We start from the raw sequence: 23,181 nt of genomic DNA, 5'->3' as shown, positions 1-23,181 counted from the left end.
CTCTGTTTGCTGGTATAATGCATTGTAATGCACCAGCATTGCAATGCATTATTCATGTTAGTGCTGCACTGACAGAAGACTCTTAGCCAGGAGCATGGTCTAAGGCCGGCGTCACACTGGCGTATCCGATGCGAGATCATCGGATGCGATATGCTAATGACATGGGTCTGTGCTCCGATTCTCTTGCACAGGGAGGATCGGAGCACAGCTACGGAGGAGGCAGAGAAATGAATTTCTCCATCTCCTCCATTGCTGGGGTCCGCTTATAACGCACATCACTCGGATGATATCGGAGTGGTGTGCGCTGTCTCACTCGCACCCATAGGCTTATATGGGTGCGAATGAGCCGAGAGTTTTCCTCGGTCCGAGACAATCGCATCATGCTGCGATTGTCTCGGACCGAGGAAAACGGCTGATAAAAAGTCGGCTGGTGGGAGCTGCCCCATAGCTTAAAATTGGTCCGAGTGCAATGCGATTTTTTATTGCATTGCACTCGGCTGTTCAAAACGCCAGTGTGACGCCGGCCTAAGCAGAATACCGTAGCTGATTGTCACAGAGGTCGTCATGATGACCTCTAGTCGCATAACAATGATCGGGCCTCCTTCCTCTCTTAGCCTCCCAAATGCTGGTATTGATATTGATTCTAGCATTTAAGGGTGTTCTGTCTCCGCCATCTAATATTGTTACCCTGATTATTTGCTTGCATAATTGCAGTTTCCTCAGTATACAGTATTGATATATTCATGCCTTTATTCATCTGTGATGCTTTGGCTCCCTCTAGCGGCCAGAGTTATGTTGGCAGTTCAATCTTGTTTTTGTACTATCCATGTCTGATTCTCCTCCTCCTTTGCAATGCATTATGGTAGCTCAGCCTCCATTTCCCTCCATTTTTCCTTTCACTTTCTTCGGTTTGCCTTCAAGGAAAGACGCTTCACTTCAACCCCCTTGCGATTGCATTGCCGGTATGTCTTTATGCTTCCTATAGATATTTCTGATCTATATTAGCTTAGTTTAACCAGTTGTACTCCTAGTTCAGTTACTAGCCTTCTAAATGTTATGCATAATGTACATCATGTGTAGTATGTATCTGTTCTATACCATGCACTGATTCTATGTATATCATTGTTCACAGTTTCACCGCATCAATATACCACTACGTTTAATAAAGCACAGACTCAACCACAGTCTCCTTATTGGACCCCGGTATAGCGGTTTAGCTGACTGTATAGCTATGTATGAGCCTGCCTCAGCTAGTGAGGACAGAACAGTGAAACGGCAGCCATCCAACTAGTGGGATTCAAGTCACCGGCTACACAGAGACTAAATACAGCTACAGTAATCTCTGCACAACCAAGCACTTTCCCAAGACACCATGTCTCACAAATCACATAGGACAAGATCTGTTACTTCCGTCTTCTCAAAGACAACATCCATCAGCAGCGCGGTCGCCATTGCCCGCGCAAATGCTGAAGCCGCCAAAATACGAGCGAGCTTTGCTGACCAAGAGATGCAACTTAAATTAGAAAAAGCACGCCTAGATGATGAAGAGAGAAGGTTGCGCTTAGAGAGAGACGAGCAAGAGAGAAGGTCACGCTTAGAGAGAGACGAGCAAGAGGGAAGAATGCAGTTAGAGAGAGCTGACCAAGAGAGAAGAACGCAGTTAGAGAAGGCACGTGTGGATGCTGCCTTAGAAAGCCTAGCAGCAAAAAGGGAAGCTGCCGCAGCCCTCGCCGAAGCAGAATCGCTAGAAGCCGCGCAAAATCCCAAGCTGCATAGCCAAAGCAGTACGTCGAGTCTGGAGTTTCCACTGCAAGACTCACCACAACGCACATCTCAGTATGTTAATGACCTTCCTGATCCAAACTATAACCCTGAACCAGTACCAAAACCAGAATACGACACCTCCAGCGAAGTGAGCGAGAGTCGTCACGAGGCTCAGGACAGAAACAAACTCGAAAATGTGAGGCAAAACAACTCTGCTAATGACTACCTTGCCCCTCATCAGGTAACCAACGTGGATCACCCTGCTGACACACTGTACATCAGGCCGAAGCAATACGACACCGGCTGGCGCCACCATGAGGACACTAACAGGTACGAACGCACCTCACATCACTATCAGGGAGACCCATCACCAGTATACTCTGCTGACAACCGGTTCACGACAGAATTTGCCAAGTTCTTCACACGACGTGAACTGGTTGCCAAGGGACTCATGAAATTCACTGACCGAGCTGAAGGTTACAGAGCTTGGAAAGCTTCCTTCCAAAATGTCATTAGAGACTTGGGGCTACAACACAGGGAAGAGATAGACCTGTTAGTCAAATACCTGGGAGAAGAGTCAGTCAAACACGCAGTAAGGATCAGAGACATTAATATAAACCGCCCTGAGACTGGCCTCAAAGAGATCTGGAAAAGGCTGGATGAGTGTTACGGCTCAGCAGAAGTAATAGAAAGAGCCTTGTTCAAAAGAATCGATGACTTTCCTAAAATATCTAACAAAGGTCTCCAGAAACTTAGAGAGCTAAGCGACTTGCTAAAGGAAGTCCAAGTTGCCAAATACGAGGACGACCTACAGGGACTTGCATTTCTCGACACAGCCAGAGGTGTTAACCCTATAGTCCAGAAGTTGCCCTACAATCTACAGAAGAGGTGGCTCACACATGGTTCCACGTACAAATACAAACACAGCGTTCCATTCCCTCCCTTCTCCGTTTTTGTTGACTTCATACACCAACAAGCAAGAATTAGAAACGATCCCAGCTTTGACTTTGCAATACCATATGCCACACCGTCACCACCTGCAAATCCACGCAGAACATCTGTGGCAGTACACAAGACTTATGTTTCTTCTTCAGATTCTAATTACAGGTCTGCTGGCTGCTCCCAATCAGAGACAAAGGTGCAGGACCCTGACAAGCAGTGCCCACTTCATCAGAAGCCTCATCCTCTCCTGAAATGCAGAGCCTCCAGAGGAAAATCTATGCCAGATCGCAGAAGCTTCCTGAAAGAAAACGGTATCTGCTACAAGTGCTGCTCGTCCACAGCTCATCTCGCCAAGGATTGCAAGGTCAGTGTAAAATGCACAGAATGTGGCACCACAGATCATAACACCGCTCTACACCCTGGCCCAGCTCCATGGAGTACACAAAACACGCCAGCTGACAGTGAGCATGGCGGGGAGGAAAGGAACACTGATACAGCTACGCCAGAGATCACTTCACAATGCACCGAGGTCTACAAAGGGACAATAGACAGTAGGTCCTGTTCAAAAATATGCCTCGTCAAAGTATACCCGAAGGGCCATAGAGACCAAGCTGTAAGACTGTATGCTATCTTGGATGATCAAAGTAATCGATCCTTGGCTAGATCAACGTTCTTTGACCTATTCAACATCAAAGGGCCAAGCACTCCCTACTCCTTAAAGACGTGTGCAGGTACTGTGACAACAGCAGGCAGGAAAGCTACTGACTACCAGATCGAGTCTTTAGACGGACAATTCTGCCTACCACTACCTACGATCATCGAATGTAACCAGATCCCAGACAACAGGTCTGAAATCCCTATGCCAGATGTAGCAATCCATCACGCTCACTTAAAACAAATAGCACACCTTATACCGGAACTCGACCATCAGGCCCAGATAATTCTGCTGTTGGGGAGAGATATCCTACAGGTTCATAAAGTGAGACGTCATATCAACGGACTCCACAATGCTCCCTATGCCCAAAGGCTAGACCTAGGATGGGTCATAATTGGCAACGTATGCTTGGGACGCATGCACGCCCCATCTTCTGTGACCAGCATGCTGACAAATACATTGGAGAAAGGACGTCCATCTCTGTTTCAACCTTGTAACAATGAGTTCCATGTCAGGGAACTGCCACACAGCATCCAACTACCTGATCATTTAATAGACTTTACTCAAGACAGCAGTATAGTGTCGGGAAGCTATGAGGATCAGTTAGGGGGCACAGTCTTCCAGAGAACTAAGCAGGACAACCAAGTGGCAATGTCGGTAGAGGACAAGTTGTTCTTAGAGGTAATGGACAAGGGACTCGTTAAAGATGAGACCAACAGCTGGGTCGCACCTCTTCCCTTCAAAACCCACAGACCACATCTACCGAACAACAGAAATCAGGCATTACAACGTTTCTCCTCTCTCATTCGTAATCTGCAAAAGAAACCAGAGATGAAAGATCACTTTTTCTCCTTCATGTCAAAGATTTTTGAAAACCGTCACGCAGAACTAGCTCCCACTCTCAAAGACTCTGAAGAATGCTGGTTCCTACCCATGTTCGGAGTATACCACCCTAAGAAACCAGGCCAGATCAGAGTCGTGTTTGATTCCAGTGCTAAATTTAATGATGTCTCCCTGAATGACGTTCTGCTGACAGGACCAGACCTCAATAACAAACTACTGGGTGTACTTATGCGCTTCCGTAAGGATTCCATTGCCTTCATCGCTGACATCCAGCAAATGTTCCATTGTTTCCTTGTGAGAGAGAGAGACAGGAACTTCCTAAGATTCTTCTGGTACAGAGACAATGATCCTACTAAAGAAGTCACAGAGTATCGCATGAGAGTGCACATCTTTGGCAACAGTCCTTCACCTGCAGTCGCCATTTACGGACTCAAAAGGTCAGCTCAGGAAGGAGAACCAGAATACGGAGCAGATGTCAGACAATTCATAGAAAAGGACTTTTATGTCGACGACTGTCTAAAAGCTATGCCTTCAAATGAGACTGCCATCAGTCTTCTCAGGAGAGCTCAGGACATGCTTGCCTACTCGAACCTTAGGCTTCATAAAATAGCCTCAAACAGCCAAGAACTCATGGAAGCGTTCCCTTCTCAAGACCTATGTAATGGTCTCAGAGACCTGGACCTGGGGTCAGACCCCGCACCAATGCAACGCAGCCTCGGGCTTCTCTGGAATCTACAATCAGACACTTTCACCTTTCAGGTCAGCCAGGAAGAAAGGCCTTTCACATGTAGAGGCGTCCTGTCTACCATCAACAGTCTGTACGACCCCTTGGGTTTCGCAGCTCCTGTTACTATACAAGGCAAGGCCCTACTAAGAGACTTAACTAGGGAAACATCTGACTGGGATGCACCTCTGCCACCTGATAAGAGGATCCAGTGGGAAGAGTGGAAGAACTCGTTAGCGGCACTCTCCAACTTGCATATGCCAAGACCATACACCCCTGTGCCATCTACTGAGATACAGAGCCAAAGACTGTACGTATTTGCAGATGCTTCTGTCAAAGCAATTGCTGCTGTTGCCTACCTCAAAACTGTAGACTCCAAATGTCAGTGCCACATTGATTTCGTCATGGGAAAGGCCAAACTCGCACCACAACCAGAGCACACTATACCCAGGTTAGAGCTTTGTGCCGCAGTCTTAGCCATTGAGTTAGCGGAGTTCATCGCATCCGAAATGGATATCGACCTGACACAAGCCAAGTTCTACTCAGACAGCAAAGTAGTCCTGGGATATATCCACAACGAAACCAGGCGATTCTACGTTTATGTCAATAACAGAGTGCTACGAATCAGGAGATCAGTTCACCCACAGCAGTGGCATTACATACCCACAGACCAGAATCCCGCAGATCATGCAACTAGAGCAGTTGACGCAAGTCGACTAGGAAGCACAACGTGGCTCTCTGGACCAAAACTATTGTACATTGAGGAATGTTTTCCAGACACCTTCGAACTTGTAGGAGAGGACTCAGATGCTGAAATCCGCCCTCAGGTGTCTACACTACATACAATGACCTCTGTTATCCAGCTTGGATCTTGCAGGTTCGACAGATTCTTAAGTTGGAAGTCACTTACTCGAGCCATTACCTGCCTGACACATATAGCTCGCTCATTCAGGACCACCAGAACTCATGACATGGAAAAATGTAAAGGAGCAGCGAGGCTTACCCACGAAAGCCTAATCACCTTCATGGCTGAAGCTGCAGCTATAATCAATGCAAGACCCCTGGTTCCAGTTCCTAACGACCCTGAGGAACCCTTGTTATTGACTCCAGCTACTTTACTTACCCAGAAAACAGGACTGTCCAGTGCCCCTCCAGGAGGATTCGACGCGAAGGACCTCTACAAGCGCCAATGGAGACAGGTACAAAGTTTTGCAAATACTTTCTGGGACAGGTGGCGCAAACAATATTTGTCTACCCTGCAGCCACGGACGAAGTGGCAATCTACTAAACCTAATCTGAACATAGGTGACCTTGTTCTTGTGAAAGACTGTCAGATTCACCGGAACCAGTGGCCACTTGGTCTAGTTACCGCAACGTTCCCGAGCAAGGACGGCAACGTCCGCAAAGTTGAGCTAAGGATGACCAAAGGGAATGAACCTAAGACATTTTCCAGACCGGTATCTGAACTGGTCCTATTGTTGCCTTCGGAAGAAAGGAGTAGTGACATCCGTTGATGCCAGACGGGGAGTGTTCTGTCTCCGCCATCTAATATTGTTACCCTGATTATTTGCTTGCATAATTGCAGTTTCCTCAGTATACAGTATTGATATATTCATGCCTTTATTCATCTGTGATGCTTTGGCTCCCTCTAGCGGCCAGAGTTATGTTGGCAGTTCAATCTTGTTTTTGTACTATCCATGTCTGATTCTCCTCCTCCTTTGCAATGCATTATGGTACCTCAGCCTCCATTTCCCTCCATTTTTCCTTTCACTTTCTTCGGTTTGCCTTCAAGGAAAGACGCTTCACTTCATCCCCCTTGCGATTGCATTGCCGGTATGTCTTTATGCTTCCTATAGATATTTCTGATCTATATTAGCTTAGTTTAACCAGTTGTACTCCTAGTTCAGTTACTAGCCTTCTAAATGTTATGCATAATGTACATCATGTGTAGTATGTATCTGTTCTATACCATGCACTGATTCTATGTATATCATTGTTCACAGTTTCACCGCATCAATATACCACTACGTTTAATAAAGCACAGACTCAACCACAGTCTCCTTATTGGACCCCGGTATAGCGGTTTAGCTGACTGTATAGCTACGTATGAGCCTGCCTCAGCTAGTGAGGACAGAACAAAGGGCTTAAACAGCTGATGGCGATCGCACAGGCACCGCTCCTGTACCTGCAATATCACCATGACATAATTATATGTCAAGGGTGTGGAAGCTCCACCCAACCATGACGTGTAGGTATGTCAAGGGTCGCTAAGGGGTTCAGTTACTCCTCGGTATAGTTGACACAGGACAGATTTGAAAAATTGGGCTGATTTCTAAAGTCCCAAATGGGCCATATCATTAACGGATTAAACTAAAAAGAATCTGTTATCAGGATTTAACAGCTCAAACTATTTATATGTGTATGTAGCTTGATTTCTCAGTAGCAAAAGAGCAGACTTGCCATGTAAACGTATTGATGGACTTGTCTTTTAAAGAGCTGCACATGAACATATAAATATTTGGAGGGGTAAAATCCTGATGATAGATTCCTTTTACAGATTTAGTAAATTGCAGAAATACTGTTGCAACAAGATTATTTTAACCATTTATCCTGCAGTCATTTGTTGTGCTGTACTGCTTTAAAAGTTCAAGTGGAGTTCAGGCTCCCTTTTTTAGTGGGTTATGGAAAGCTCGGAGCAGCTTATCCTTATTTCTTTACTGAATCAGTATGAGAAGTGAAGATACCGGCAACATACTGGTGCCACCAGATCAGCTACTAAATGTAACAGTAATGTGGATTATAATGATGCCACACATATATTCTTCCAGTAAATTCATGTGGGGTGACATGTAAAAGTATGGGCACCCCTGATCAAAATTCACGTTAATTTGAACAGCTAAGCAAATTGAAGATGAAATGATCTCTAAAAGGACTAAAGTTAAGGGACACCTTTCCTTTGTATTTTAGTAAAAAAAAATATTGTAATTTTTTTTACATTTTAAAAATTAGAAAAAGAAAAAAGGGCAGATGTAAAAGTTTGGACACCCTTGAAGATTTGTGTGCACAGATGACTAGCCAAGATTTCAGACCTTAATTAGCCTGTTAGGGTTATGGCTTATTCATGGTCAATAGAGTTGAGCGACTTTTTTCATTTTTTTAGGATCGAGTCGGGTTTCGCGAAACCCGACTTTGGCAAAAGTCGGGTCGGGTGAAATCGGCCGATTATTGCGAAAAGTCGGGGGCCGACCGAAACACGAAACCCAATGCAAGTAAATGGGGAATCAAAGACGGCAGTGAGTGGAGGACAGGAAAACACCTACAGTGCCCATTTTAATGCCAAAAACATAAATTCTTATTTCTTAAGCTTGTCAATCTTAATTTACTTTATAATAATAGTTATGCATTGAAAACAGGGGCTCATTTGGCTAAAGTTGTGGGGGCATAGGGCTGGCTCAAGATTTATGTGGGCCCAGGAAACGCGGAATACGTCACGGCGGTGGAGCAGGGAGAGGTAAGTATTTCAACTTTGCAAGTCCTGTGATCCTGAGCAAGCAGGGGGGCCCACTCATTGGCACTTGGCACTGGCACAGGGCCCCTCATAGTACGGCGGTGTGTTTGACGGCGGGTGGCGCCTCCCACTGCCAGAGACACTTTTGCGTACTATGAGGGGCCCTGTGCCAGTGACGTCGCCAATGAGTATGCCCCCCCTCCTGATGAAGGAACCTGCATTTTCATCTGCACCTTCTTCTTTGTCCCAGTGTAAGGTGGTATAGTATGCGGGAAGGGGAACCTGACTTTCAGCAGGGTCAGATTCTGGCTGTGTAGAGTGCAAGGGGAATGTAGTGGTCTGGGTCAATGTACCAGCAGACTCATCTAGCAGTGGCTGGGCAATGGGCAGGATTACGAGGAAACACAGATATAGGCCCAAATAATAAAGTAGGATATATGCAGTTCAAAATTGGTAACAGGACTAAACAGGCGGCATTGCTTTGTTCAGTGGAGGACAACTGTAATGAGTGGCGCAGACACAGTTAGTAGGCCAAAAATAAAAAAGAAGCCTAAAAGCAGTTCAAAATTGGTAACAGGACTAAACAGGCAGCCTAGCTTTGTTCAGTGGAGGACAACTGTAATGAGTGGCGCAGACACAGTTAGTAGGCCCAAAATAAAAAAGTAGGATAAATGCAGTTCAAAATTGGTAACAGGACTAAACAGGCGGCCTAGCTTTGTTCAGTGGAGGACAACTGTAATGAGTGGCGCAGACACAGTTAGTAGGCCCAAATACAAAAGTAGGCTAAATGCAGTTCAAAATTGGTAACAGGACTAAACAGGGAGCATAGCTTTGTTCAGTGGAGGACAACTGTAATGAGTGGCGCAGACACAGTTAGTAGGCCCAAAATAAAAAGGAGGCTAAATGCAGTTCAAAATTGGTAACAGGACTAAACAGGCGGCCTAGCTTTGTTCAGTGGAGGACAACAGTAATGAATGGCACAGACACAGTTAGTAGGCCCAAATACAAAAGTAGGCTAAATGCAGTTCAAAATTGGTAACAGGACTAAAAAGGCGGCATAGCTTTGTTCAGTGGAGGACAACTGTAATGAGTGGCGCAGACACAGTTAGTAGGCCTAGAATAAAAAAGTAGGCTAAATGCAGTTCAAAATTGGTAACAGGACTAAACAGGTGGCATAGCTTTGTTCAGTGGAGGACAACTGTATGAGTGGCGCAGACACATTTTGTAGGCCCACAATAAAAAAGTAGGCTAAATGCAGTTCAAAATTGGTAACAGGACTAAACAGGCGGCATTGCTTTGTTCAGTGGAGGACAACTGTAATGAGTGGCGCAGATAAGGTTAGTAGGCCCAAATACAAAAGTAGGCTAAAAGCAGTTTAAAATTGGTAACAGGACTAAACAGGCGGCATAGCTTTGTTCAGTGGAGGACAACTGTAATGAGTGGCGCAGACACAGTTTGTAGGCCCACAATAAAAAAGTAGGCTAAATGCAGTTGAAAATTGGTAACAGGGCTAAACAATCGGCATTGCTTTGTTCAGTGGAGGAGAACTGTAATGAGTGGCACAGACACAGTTTGTAGGCCCACAATAAAAAAGTAGGCTAAATGCAGTTCAAAATTGGTAACAGGACTAAACAGGCGGCACTGCTTTGTTCAGTGGAGGACAACTGTAATGAGTGGCTCAGACACAGTTTGTAGGCCCAAAATAAAAAAGTAGACTAAATGCAGGTCAAAATTGGTAACAGGACTAATCAGGCGGCATAGCTTTGTTCAGTGAAGGACAACTGTAATGAGTGGTGCAGACACAGTTAGTAGGTCCACAATAAAAAAGTAGGCTAAATGCAGTTCAAAATTGGTAACAGGACTAAACAGGCAGTATTGCTTTGTTCAGTGGAGGACAACTGTAATGAGTGGTACAGACAGAGTTAGTAGGCCCAAAATAAAAATGTTGGCTAAATGCAGTTCAAAATTGGTAACAAGACTACACAGGTGGCATAGCTTTGTTCAGTGGAGGACAACTGTAATGAGTGGCATAGACACAGTTAGTAGGCCCAAATAATAAAGTAGGCTAAATGCAGTTCAAAATTGGTAACAGGACTAAACAGGCGGCATAGCTAGGTACTGGGGTGGGCTCCTCTGCTGAGTAGCAGACAGTGGTAGTAGGCGCAAAGTATTAACTGGTCTAAATGGAGGCCAGGGCCCCTGTATATTTTAACTATCATCTATCATTTGAACAAATTTGTATTGGCAGTGCCATTGAAGGTTATAACAGCACAGACTACACAGTGGTGGAGCAGGGACAGGTAAGTATTGTAAGTGGTAGAGCACTGTTCGAGCTGGGGGGAACACTCTCTCATGGGCAGCGGTACTGGCACAGGAAACCCTCATATTACGACGGTGTGTCTGACGTTGGTTGTGCACCACCACTGTCAGAGACACTTCATTGTACTATGAAGGACCCTGTGCCAGTGCCGTCGCCCAAGAGTGGGCGCACCCACCTGTCCAGGCAAACGGCACTCGCACAGGTGCTTGCGCCAGGTGGTGACCACGGCCCTGTGGGGAGAGTCAGCCCATTTAGGGAGGTATAAAAATGGCCTATGGTAGACATTCAGCAGCTGCAAATGGCGGAATTGGAGAAGTCAGTAAGAGGAGGCCAAAAGCAAGACATTTTTCAGGCAAGCTACGTGTCAGCAGGAGAAGGTGGGGCAAAATAATTTGAAATCCATGATTGGTTCATTTTAATGAAGGTTAGATCATCAACATTCTGGGTAGCCAGACGTGTCCTTTTTTCGGTCAGTATTGAACCAGCAGCACTGAAGACTCTTTCTGATAGCACACTAGAAGCAGGGCAAGCGAGCTCCTGTAATGCATATACTGCCAATTCAGGCCATGTGTCTATTTTAGATGCCCAGTAATCAAAGGGGAATGACCTGTGAGGGAGAACATCGATAAGGGAGGAAAAGTATTTCGTAACCATACTGGACAAATGCTGTCTCCTGTCACCTTGAATCGATGCAGCAGTACCTGTCGTGTCTGCGGTCATTGCGAAATCACTCCACAACCTGGTCATAAAACCCCTCTGTCCAACGCCACTTCGGATTTGTGCACCTCTAAAACCTTTGCCAAGTTGCCCCCTACGACTCGTGTGAGAACCATCACCGCCGCTGGGTGCTGGGAATGCCTGAACCAAACGGTCTACAAGAGTTGCTTGTTTGGTAGCCAATATTTGCTCAAGGTTCTCATGTGGCATGATATTTTGTAATTTTCCTTTATATCGTGGATCCAGGAGGCAGGCCAACCAGTAATAGTCATCGGTCATCATTTTGATAATGTGGGAGTCCCTTTTTAGGATACGCAAGGCATACTTAGCCATGTGGGCCAATGTTCCAGGTGTCAATTCACTGCTTGTGCTGGGTTGAGGAGCACTTTCTTGCAAATCAACATCACTTGTGTCCCGCAAAAACCCTGTACCTGACCTTGCAACACCACCAGTTTCTATTGGCCCTTGTGAAGCATCCTCCTCCCATAAATATTCATCCCCATCATCCTCCTCCTCGTTTTCGTCCACCACCACGTCCAGGAGAGTTCCCTGAGCAGACAATGGCTGACTGTCATCAAGGCTTCCCTCCTCGGCTGCAGACACCAGCTCCTTAATGTGCGTCAAACTTTGCATCAGCAGATGCATTAGTGGGATGCTCATGCTTATGATGGCGTCGTCTGCACTTACCAGCCGTGTGCATTCCTCAAAACACTGAAGGACTTGACAGAGGTCTTGGAGCTTCGACCATTGCACACCAGACAACTCCATGTCTGCCATCCAACTGCCTGCCCGTGTATGTGAATCCTTCCACAAATTAATTACAGCACGCCTCTGTTCGCACAGCCTCTGAACCATGTGCAGTGTGGAGTTCCACCTTGGAATAAATAGATAAATGGAGGGCATCGCAAAAATACACCAAAGATTGGAAGGTTCGCTGTGGGCTTGTGATTAAACATGAAGAAAGAGCAAGAAAAAGATCATGCCCACATAGACAGGAACACCTCCATATATAATCCAGTATCAAAAATAGTTTTTATTAAATTGGCAAAAAACTCAAGACTGCACATAAGTACACACACAAAACAACAGCACAAAAACCATTAAAAACACTTAAAAATGCAAACATGCAAGAAAACATGCCCATATATATACAGTTAAGTCCATATATATTTGGAGAGAGACAACATTTTTCTAATTTTGGTTATAGACATTACCACAATGAATTTGAAACAAAACAATTCAGATGCAGTTGAAGTTCAGACTTTCAGCTTTCATTTGAGGGTATCCACATTAAAATTGGATTAAGGGTTTAGGAGTTTCAGCTCCTTAACATGTGCCACCCTGTTTTTAAAGGGACCAAAAGTAATTGGACAGATTAAATAATTTTAAATAAAATGTTCATTTCTAGTACTTGGTTGAAAATCCTATGTTGGCAATGATTGCCTGAAATCTTGATCTCATGGACATCACCAGATGCTGTGTTTCCTCCTTTTTGATGCTCTGCCAGGCCTTCACTGCGGTGGTTTTCAGTTGCTATTTGTTTGTGGGCCTTTCTGTCTGAAGTTTAGTCTATAAGAAGTGAAATGCATGCTCAATTGGGTTGAGATCAGGTGACTGACTTGGCCATTCAAGACTATTCCACTTCTTTGCTTTAATAAACTCCAGGGTTGATTTGGCTTTGTTTTGGGTCATTGTCCATCTGTAGTATGAAACGACGACCAATCAGTTTGGCTGCATTTGGCTGGATTTGAGCACACAGTATGTCTCTGAAAATCTCAGAATTCATTTGGCTGCTTCTGTCCTGTGTCACATCATCAATAAACACTAGTGACCCAGTGCCAATGGCAGCCATGCATGCCCAAGCCATCACACTGCCTCCGCCGTGGTTTACAGATGATGTGGTATGCTTTTTATCATGAGCTGTACCACGCCTTTGCCATACTTTTCTCTTTCCATCATTCTGGTAGAGGTTAATCTTGGTTTAATCTGTTCAAAGAATGTTCTTCCAGAACTGTGCTGGCTTTTTTAGATGTTTTTTAGCAAAGTCCAGTCTAGCCTTTTTATTCTTGATACTTATGAGTGGCTTGCACCTCTGTCTTTACTTTCAGGCAGTCTTCTCTTTATGGTAGATTTGGATATTGATACGCCGACCTCCTGGAGAGTGTTGTTCACTTGGGTGGCTGTTGTGAAGGGGTTTCTCTTCACCATGGAGATTATTCTGCCATCATCCACCACTGTTGTCTTCCGTGGGTGCCCTGGTCTTTTTGCATTGATGAGTTCACCAGTGCTTTCTTTCTTTCTCAGGATGTACCAAACTGTAGATTTTGCCACTCCTAATATTGCAGCAATTTCTCAGATGGTTTTTTTCTGCTTTCGCAGCTTAAGGATGGCTTGTTTCACCTGCATGGAAAGCTCCTTTGACCACATGTTTACTTCACAGCAAAACCTTCCAAATGTAAGCACCACACCTCAAATCAACTCCAGGCCTTTTATCTGTTTAATTGAGAATGACATAACGAAGGGATTTCCCACACCTGTCCATGAAATAGCCTTGGAGTCAATTGTCCAATTACTTTTGGTCCCTTTAAAAAAAACTCCTAAACCCTTCATCCAATTTTAATGTGGATACCCTCAAATGAAAGCTGAAAGTCTGAACTTCAACTGCATCTGAATTGTATTGTTTAAAATTCATTGTGGTAATGTCTATAACCAAAATTAGAAAAATTTTGTCTCTGTCCAAATATATATGGACTTAACTGTATATGTCATATCCTAGAATGAGGAAAATGACAGCCCACAAAACATGTGCTTCCCACAATAAGGTTATGACAAGAATCTGACTGCACAAGCGAAAATAATGCAAGGAAAAATTACCACTCCATGAAATGGGTGTGAAGATGTTAATATTGCAATACCATACATCCCTATAATAAGGCACATAATATGCGTGCAGGATACTTCAATAATATAGAAACTTTAGTCATATGGCAAAAAGAAAAAAGAAAAAATGTAACTGATGAAAAAAGGCGTACAACAAAAATGGTGATGAATGAGACAGAAAAAAAAATTAGAAAAGCATAAGAGATGTTAATATATGAAATGTCTCAGTAATAGTACGCATAGGACCTGCGGGAGGGGGAGGGAGAGGGGGAACTAGAAAATGCAAGAGCCCAAAACCTTAATCCCATGGGGAAAAAAAAAGCACACAGTCCAAAGCCATAGAGAAAGATCTTGTGAAGTGGGAAAGCAGAATGTGGGATAGGCTCCAGGTTCATGGGGTGAGCCAGGCAAGGTATGTGTTTAAATTCTGAAAGGGCTATGGCAGCCATAAAATTCCTTCCGTTATCACTGACTACCTTGCCTGCCTCAAGATGTACACTGCCCAGCCATGACTGAGTTTGTTGCTGCAAGTACTCGGCCAGAACTTACGCGGTGTGTCTGTTGTCGCCCAAACACTTCATTTCTAACACAGCCTGCTGATGCTTACCACTAGCTGTTCAATAATGGGACACCTCGTGTGCAAAACTGGCAGCTGCGGATGGAGTGGTGTGCAACTGCGCTCTGTGGACGAACTTTTGCTTCTGGAGGAGGAGGGGTTGTGAACGCCTACAGCCAACTGTTTCCTAGACCGTCGGCTAGGCAGACCTGTCCCACTATGGCTGTCCCCTGAGAACCCTGCATCCACCACATTAACCCAGTGTACCGTGATGGACACATAATGTCCCTGGCCATGCATACTGGTCCATGCATCTGTTGTGAGGTGCACCTTTCTACTGACTGATTGCCTCAGTGCATGGACAATGCGGTCTTTGACATGCTGGTGGAGGGCTGGGATGGCTTTTCTCGCAAAGAAGTGCCGACTGGGTAGGTCATAGCGTGGTACTGCGTAGGCCATCAGGGCTTTGAAAGCTTCGCTTTCAACCAATTGGTAGGGCATCATCTCTAACGAGATTAGTCTAGCAATGTGGGCGTTCAAACCCTGTGTACGCAGATGAGAGGATGAGTACTTTCTTTTCCTAACGAGAGTCTCTTGTAGGGTGAGCTATACTGGAGAGCTGCATATGGTGGAACTAGCGGTGGTGGTGGTGGTGGACATGGCGGATTGAGAGAGGGTTGGTGATGATATTCTCGATGTTGGCCTAAATACAGTGTTTCTTACCAATAACCTTGTGATTCCCTGACTGCTTTGGCCTTGCGACGATACCTCCACATTTGCTGCTGGTGGTGCCCTAACCGGTGGGCTTACAGTGAGGGAAGCAATGTAGCGTTGCTGACTACCTTCATTCTGAGCAGGTGCACCAACGGTACGGGACGTTTGGTAGTTAGTCCAGGCTTGCAAGTGCATGCTGGTTAAATGTCTAAGCATGCACGTTGTATTTAAATTTAGATTCTTCCCTCTGCTAAAGGTCTTTGAGCATTTCTTACAGATAACTTTTGACTGATCATTCGGATCTTGGTTAAAAAATTGCCACACTGCACTCTTCCTACTATGGAATACCTTTTCAGGCATTGCACGCTGTGCTACTTTCACCGAATGGCCACGCTTGTTATGATCTGGTGGCCTAGGAGCAGCATGAGACGGACTCTGGAGAAGGTGGTCCCTGTACTGACCACAAACCCTGAACCTAGCAGCGCAACTAGAAGTAGCCGTGGGGGGTACCTAACACTCCCTAGACCCCTCGGCACAGCCTAAGATCTAACTACCCCTAAAGACAGAAACAGGAAACCTATCTTGCCTCAGAGAAAATCCCCAAAGGATAGATAGCCCCCCACAAATATTGACTGTGAGAGGAGAGGGAAATAACATACGCAGATATGAAATCAGATTTTAACATAGGAGGCCATACTAGCTAAAAAGAAAGAATAGAACAGAGTACTATGCGGTCAGTATTAAACACTAGAAAATATCCACCACAGAAAATACGGATCACCACATCTGGCTAAAGACATGGGGGGTATATCTGCATCTCCAGAGAAATAGCTAGGCTGCAAAAAATCCTTCACAGACTAGGCTGGACAAGACAAAAACATGAAAATGCACAGAACTATATAAGGTCCACAGCAGGTGTACAGCAAAAACAAAGCCAGGACTTATCTTTGTAGAAAAGCACAGCAAACTGGAGAGACCAGCAGGGAAGTGAATCCTTCAAGAACAATGGACAACTGGCACTGACCAAAGGATCCTGCAAAGCTATATACCCCAGTCAGTTTTGCAATTAGTAGATACACATGTCCACTCCTGCAGTACAGGCACAACTGCATTACCCTCTACAACCACCGGAGGGAGCCCAAAAGCTGAATTCACAACACACGCTGTCCTAAAACTGTTTTTGTTTTTGACAAACGTTTTTGGCCTGATACGGGCCTGCCAGATGACAGCTGTTGCGATGTAGATGGCTGCTGCGGATCATCCTCCGCTTCTGAGCTACTGGAAGCGGCACCCTCTTCCCCCAATGGCTGCCAATCTGGGTCAACAACTGGGTCCTCTATCACCTCCTCTTCAATGTCATGTGCACCTTCCTCTGTGTCACCGTGTAAGGTGCTATAGCGTTCAGGACGGGGCACCATAGTCTCATCAGGGTCAGATTCTGGCTCAGTACACTCCGAGGGCAATGTAGTGATCTTAGTCAATGGAACAGCATTATAATCTAGCTGTGGCTGTGCATCAGTGCACTACATGTCCGATTCATCTTGTAATGGGCAGTTAACAATTTTCCTTTCTAACCCAGGCACAGTATGTGTAAAGAACTCCATGGAGTAACCTGTAGTGTCGCCTGACGCATCCTTCACTTTTGGTTTGGGTGAAGGACACAAGGAAACGTCTTGTTCCTGACCGGGAGCATTCACTGACGACTCGCTGCTTTTATATTTGGAACTTTCAGAAGAGGAGGCGAAAGAGCTAGAGGCTGAGTCAGCAAGGAAAGCCAAAACTTTTTCCTGCTGCTCCGGCTTTAAAAGCCGTTTTCCTACTCCCAGATAAGGGAGCCTTCGAGGCCTTGTGTAGCCAGACGATGACACTGGCTCAACACCTCCAGCCTTAGGTGCTATTGTGCTTTTGCCACTACGACCAGATGCACCACCACCACCATCAGTACCAGCTCGCAACCACCACCCATGGCCTCTTCCACCTGACTTCCTCATTTTTTGGAAAATCTAACCAAAATAAGAACCGTTATATGGTACTGTAAAACAAGGTAGAAGGTGTATATAAATGTGTTGAGATTTTAAATCTCCCTTTTTTTTGGGAGACTGAACAAAAAAATCAGGCCCTGTGCAAAAAACAACAAAATGTAAGTGGCTGAAAGTGGCTGGCTGATATAAGACAAACTAACATGACAGAAGTATATCCACTTTGTGAGAATTCAAATCTCCCCTTTTTTTGGGAGACTGAACCACAACTTAGGCCCAGTGTATATAACAACGCAATCTAAGTGGCAGAAAGTGGCTGGCTGATATATGACAAACTAACAGGACAGAAGTATATCCACTTTGTGAGAATTTGAATCTCCCCTTTTTTTGGGGGAGACTGAACCACAACTTAGGCCCAGTGTATATAACAACGCAATCTAAGTGGCAGAAAGTGGCTGGCTGATATACGACAAACTAACAGGACTGAAATATTTCCACTTTGTGATAATTTGAATCTCACTTTTTTTGGGGGGAGACTAAACCAAACCTCAGGCCCTGTGCATAAAACAACACAATGTAAGTGGCAGAAGTGGCTGGCTGATATACCACAAACTAACAGGACTGAAATATTTCCACTTTGTGATAATTTGAATCTCACTTTTTTTGGGGGGAGACTAAACCAAACCTCAGGCCCTGTGCATAAAACAACACAATGTAAGTGTCAGAAAGTGGCTGAAAGATATGAAAAAATACAAGGACTGTAGTACAATTTCAATCTCCCTACAATGATCTCAGGACAAGTATGGCAGCAATAGCAAGGACTGCTGCACACAAAAGTGTGGACAAATAAACAAGATAACTGTGCAGAAAGGAGCAACAGGATTTTTGCTTTTAAAAAAGCAGTTGGTTTGCACAGCAGCGTGCAAACAGCAATGCAGCTATCAGGGAGCCTTATAAGACAGCCTAATAAGCTACAGAGCTGATGCACAAAAATATAGTCTCCACTGTCCCTGCAAACAAATGGTGGTGTTGGACAGTGGAAATCGCTACAGCACAAGCAGTTTCGGGGCTTAATCTTCCCTCCCAACTATATCCCTTCTTCTGATGAAGCTGCGGCAACCTCTCCCTATGCTACGATCGGCAGAAGTAAAATGGCGGTCAGCGTGCATGCCCTTTTATAGCCCCTGTGACGCCGCAGAAAGCAAGCCAATCACTGTCATGCCCACCTCTAAGATGGTGGGGACCGAGACCTATGTCATCACGCTGCCCACACTCTGCCTCCTCCATTATTGGCTGAAAAATGGCACTGAAAGCACCATATGAAACGCGACTTTGGCGCAAAGATCGCCGACCTCATGGCCGATCCCACACTAGGATCAGGTCGGGTTTCATGAAACCCGACTTTGCCGAAAGTCGGCGATTTTTGAATTTGTCCGATCCGTTTCGCTCAACCCTACTCAGGAGTGGACATTGATGTCAGACATATGTACCATCCTCCAAAACTTTGAGGACTCCCACAAAGATGGTGAGCAGCGATGACACCATAATTAGCATCACCATCCCGCTTCTCTGTGTTCTGAAACACACTCTGCTCACAATCAAAAAGAATGTATTGCAGGCAGAGCATGATGAGATGAAGCAAGGAACCATACAGGGTGATTACACACAACAAACCAAGAGAAAGTTTTACTTGGGATCCTAGACACTAACAAAAACCAAAGAGAACAAGGATCCCTAAAATATAACTTTTATTCTATAAAGTTAAAAGCAATTATTCCAAATTTGAAGACATTAATACACATAGGTTACCATAGGGAAGGTAAGCAATTTATATGTAGACTATCAGACCCTGTCGATCCCCTAATACTGGTCCCTGCCTGACTGTGGAGGTTGGCACCATAAGTTTCAGTGGTAGGCGCCCCCACTCGGCGGCTTGCCCTGCTAACCCTACTCAGTCCCTATAGTCATAAAAAATGTGTCCCAATACACCCATTGCCCAGAAAAAGAAAGAAATAAAAAAAACAAGCAGTATTGAAGAAAAAAAATTGAAAAAATTAGGAAAACCAACAAAACAAAAAAACTAAATCTGTTCTTTTGCCCTTAGAGATCCCTAATAGGGTCCAAATATATGTAAATGCATACCATTTGGGCAAAACAATGTAAAAATGTCTCATTTGTCCAGGATATTTAAATGAGAAAACTCTGCTTCAGATAGCTTTTAGATCAATCCTACCCATCACAGACATATATCTATTATTGATGGCATGTCCTTTTTTATTCCAGCCATCATGGTCCAATGACCCATTGGGCCTAAGGACAGGGAGGAGCAGGAGAGCATGGTCAGTCGTACTCTTGGTGAGGACACGGAAGTCTTACCTGTTAGCAGTCTGGCACGCATTTTTATGTTATGCTGCCTTTCCCGTAACCTTCGCATTCTTCAAATTTAGAGTGACAGTTATTACTGGTTGGTGACACTTCTAGACCACCTGTTAGCAGTCTGGGACGCATGTATACGTTACGCTGCCTTTCCCGTAACCTTCGCATTCTCCGAATTTTGAGTGACAGTTATTACTGGTTGGTGACACTTCTAGATCCACGCTACAAGGAGAGCTTTCTATCTTTTTCCAGAGGCGGACAGGTCTACTAAAATGGGGCAGTAACAGAGGGCCCTTGTTGTAGAATTATTAAAAAAATTCCCATCTGAAAACGCTGGGGACAGAGGTCACAGTTCGTTGGACAACCAAGGAGTACAGGCAAGAGAGGCATAACTCCAATCCAGCAGAGGCAGGGGAACACTGGCAAAGTACTGGGAGAGTTTTCTCAGACCCTCCCATCGCACAGGCCCTGAGGCACAGGGTACTCTCACAAGAAGTGCAACGTTTTGGAAGATGCTGAGGGAGTACTTTTCTGACCGTATAAACATCCTCCGTGATTCCTCTGTGCCTTATAATTATTGGGGATCCAAGCTGGACACGTTTGCATGAACTGGCTCTCTACGCCTTAGAGGGCCAGGCCTGACCTGCTGCTGACATTTTTTCAGAGCGGGTTTTTAGTGCCGCTGGTGGAATTTTAACTGATAAGTGCATCAGCCTGTCAAGTGAAAATGCTGACAGGGTGACCTTGGTCCGTGATGCAACGCCCACATAATTTTTCTAAAGGGTGTTTATGATGTTCTTAAAAACAATTTGTCAGACAGTGTGTTCAAGTATACCCCCAGGGGTAAATGTTTGTCAGCCCATACACTTAGTGCATGAGCATTACAAGTATAAGAGACCCTCTCCTTTCTAATGGGAACATTTTTTTATAAGGCCCTCTTCCACGTCTCTCCCAAGGGGTATCGGAGTGCCTCCAAATTTTTGCCAGCCCTTGCATTCACTGCATAGGAAAACAGTATGGGAGACCCACTTCCTAATAATGGGAACATTGTTTTCAGGAGGCCCTTCTGTACGTCTCTTCAAAGGGGTATTGGGGTGCGCCCAAATTTTGGGCAGCCCTGCCACTCACTGCATACGCAATAACATTACATACCAAAAAGTGTCTAGATGTAAGCAACTATGGCACTTCGAAAACAGATACCGGGCAGCACGGTGGCGCAGTGGTTAGCATTGCAGCGCTGGAGTCCTGGGTTCTAATCCCACCCAGAACAACATCTGCAAAGAGTTTGTGTGTTTGCGTGGGTTTCCTCCGGGTACTCCGGTTTCCTCCCACATTCCAAAGACATACTGATAGGATATTTAGATTGTGAGCCCCATCGGGGACAGTGATGATAATGTGTGCAAACTGTAAAGCGCTGCGGAATATGTTAGCGCTATATAAAGATTATTATTATTATTATTATTATAGATATATACCAAGAGCGGACTTAAATTCACTTGGCCGCAAGAATTGAACCATATGATAATAAATTATTAATTATGTAAATCTTTATTAAAGTAAAAAATTACCAAGAGCACCAATATCAAAAAGAACAGAGTGTTACAGGAAAACAACTTAGCACTAACTCTGCAGCAGATCCAACATCAAGTCTATCACCTAGTAGGATATTATAATCTACTATATAATTGTCTAAGGGTCACTTCCGTCTGTTTGTCACGGTTATTCATTTGCTGATTGGTCTCGCCAGCTGCCTGTCATGGCTGCCGCGACCAATCAGCGATGGGCACAGTCCGGAAGAAAATGGCCGTTCCTTACTCCCCGCAGTCAGTGCCTGTCGCCCGCATACTCCCCTCCGGTCACCGCTAACACAGGGTTAATGCCGGCAGTAACGGACCGCGTTATGCCGCGAGTAAAGCACTCCATAACCGCCGCAATTAACCCTGTGTGTCCCCAACTTTTTACTATTGACGCTGCCTATGCGGCATCAATAGTAAAAAATGTAATGTTAAAAATAATAATAATAAAAAAAAAACCGCTATACTCACCCTCCGTTGCAGCTCGCGCCGGCCACCATCTTCCATTGCAGGTTCCGGTGGCAGAAGGACCTGCCATGACGTCACGGTCATGTGACCGCGACATCATCACAGACCCTGTGCGCCTGCGCGACAAGGACCTGCCTTGACGTCACGGTCATGTGACCGCGACGTCATCACAGGCCCTGAGCGCCTGCGCTACAAAGACCTGCCATGACGTCATGGTCATGTGACCGCGACGTCATCACAGGTTCTGCGCTAATACCAACCCTGGGACCGGAATCTGCCGTGGACTACAAGCGCTCCCTCGGAAAGGTGAGTATATGTTTATTTTTTATTTTTTCACCTGTGACAAACCTGGCTGGGCAATATACTACGTAGCTGGCCAATATACTACGTGGCTCTGTGCTGTATACTACCTCACTGGGCAATATACTGCGTGGCTCTGTGCTGTATACTACGTCACTGGGCAATACACTACGTGGCTCTGTGATGTATACTACGTCACTGGGCAATATACTACGTCACTAGGCAATATACTATGTGGCTGCGCAATATACTACGTAACTGGGCAATATACTATGTGGCTGCGCAATATACTATGTAACTGGGCAATATACTACGTGACTGGGCAATATACTACGTGGCTGCGCAATATACTACATCACTAGGCAATATACTACGTGGCTGGCCAATATATTATGTCACTGGGCAATATACTACGTGGGCTGTGCAATATACTACGTAGCTCGGCAATATACTACGTAACTGGGCAATATACTATGTGGCTGAGCAATATACTACGTGGCTGCGCAATATACTATGTCACTAGGCAATATACTACGTAACTGGGCAATATACTACGTGGCTGGGCAATATACTACATCACTGGGCAATATACTACGTGGCTGGCCAATATATTACGGCCCTGGGCAATATACTATGTCACTGGGCAATATACTGCGTGGCTGGGCAATATACTACGTGGCTGGGCAATATACTACGTGGCTGGGCAATATACTACGTCGCTGGGCAATATACCACGTCGCTGGGCAATATACTAAGTGGCTGGGCAATATACTACGTGGGCTGTGCAATATAGTATGTGGACATGCATATTCTAGAATACCCGATGCGTTAGATTCGGGCCACCATCTAGTCAAACATAAA

The sequence above is a fragment of the Ranitomeya imitator genome, chromosome 1 (genome assembly GCF_032444005.1).
Source record: "Ranitomeya imitator isolate aRanImi1 chromosome 1, aRanImi1.pri, whole genome shotgun sequence".
Taxonomy (NCBI): Eukaryota; Metazoa; Chordata; class Amphibia; order Anura; family Dendrobatidae; genus Ranitomeya; species Ranitomeya imitator.
This window is presented reverse-complemented; position numbering follows the sequence as displayed.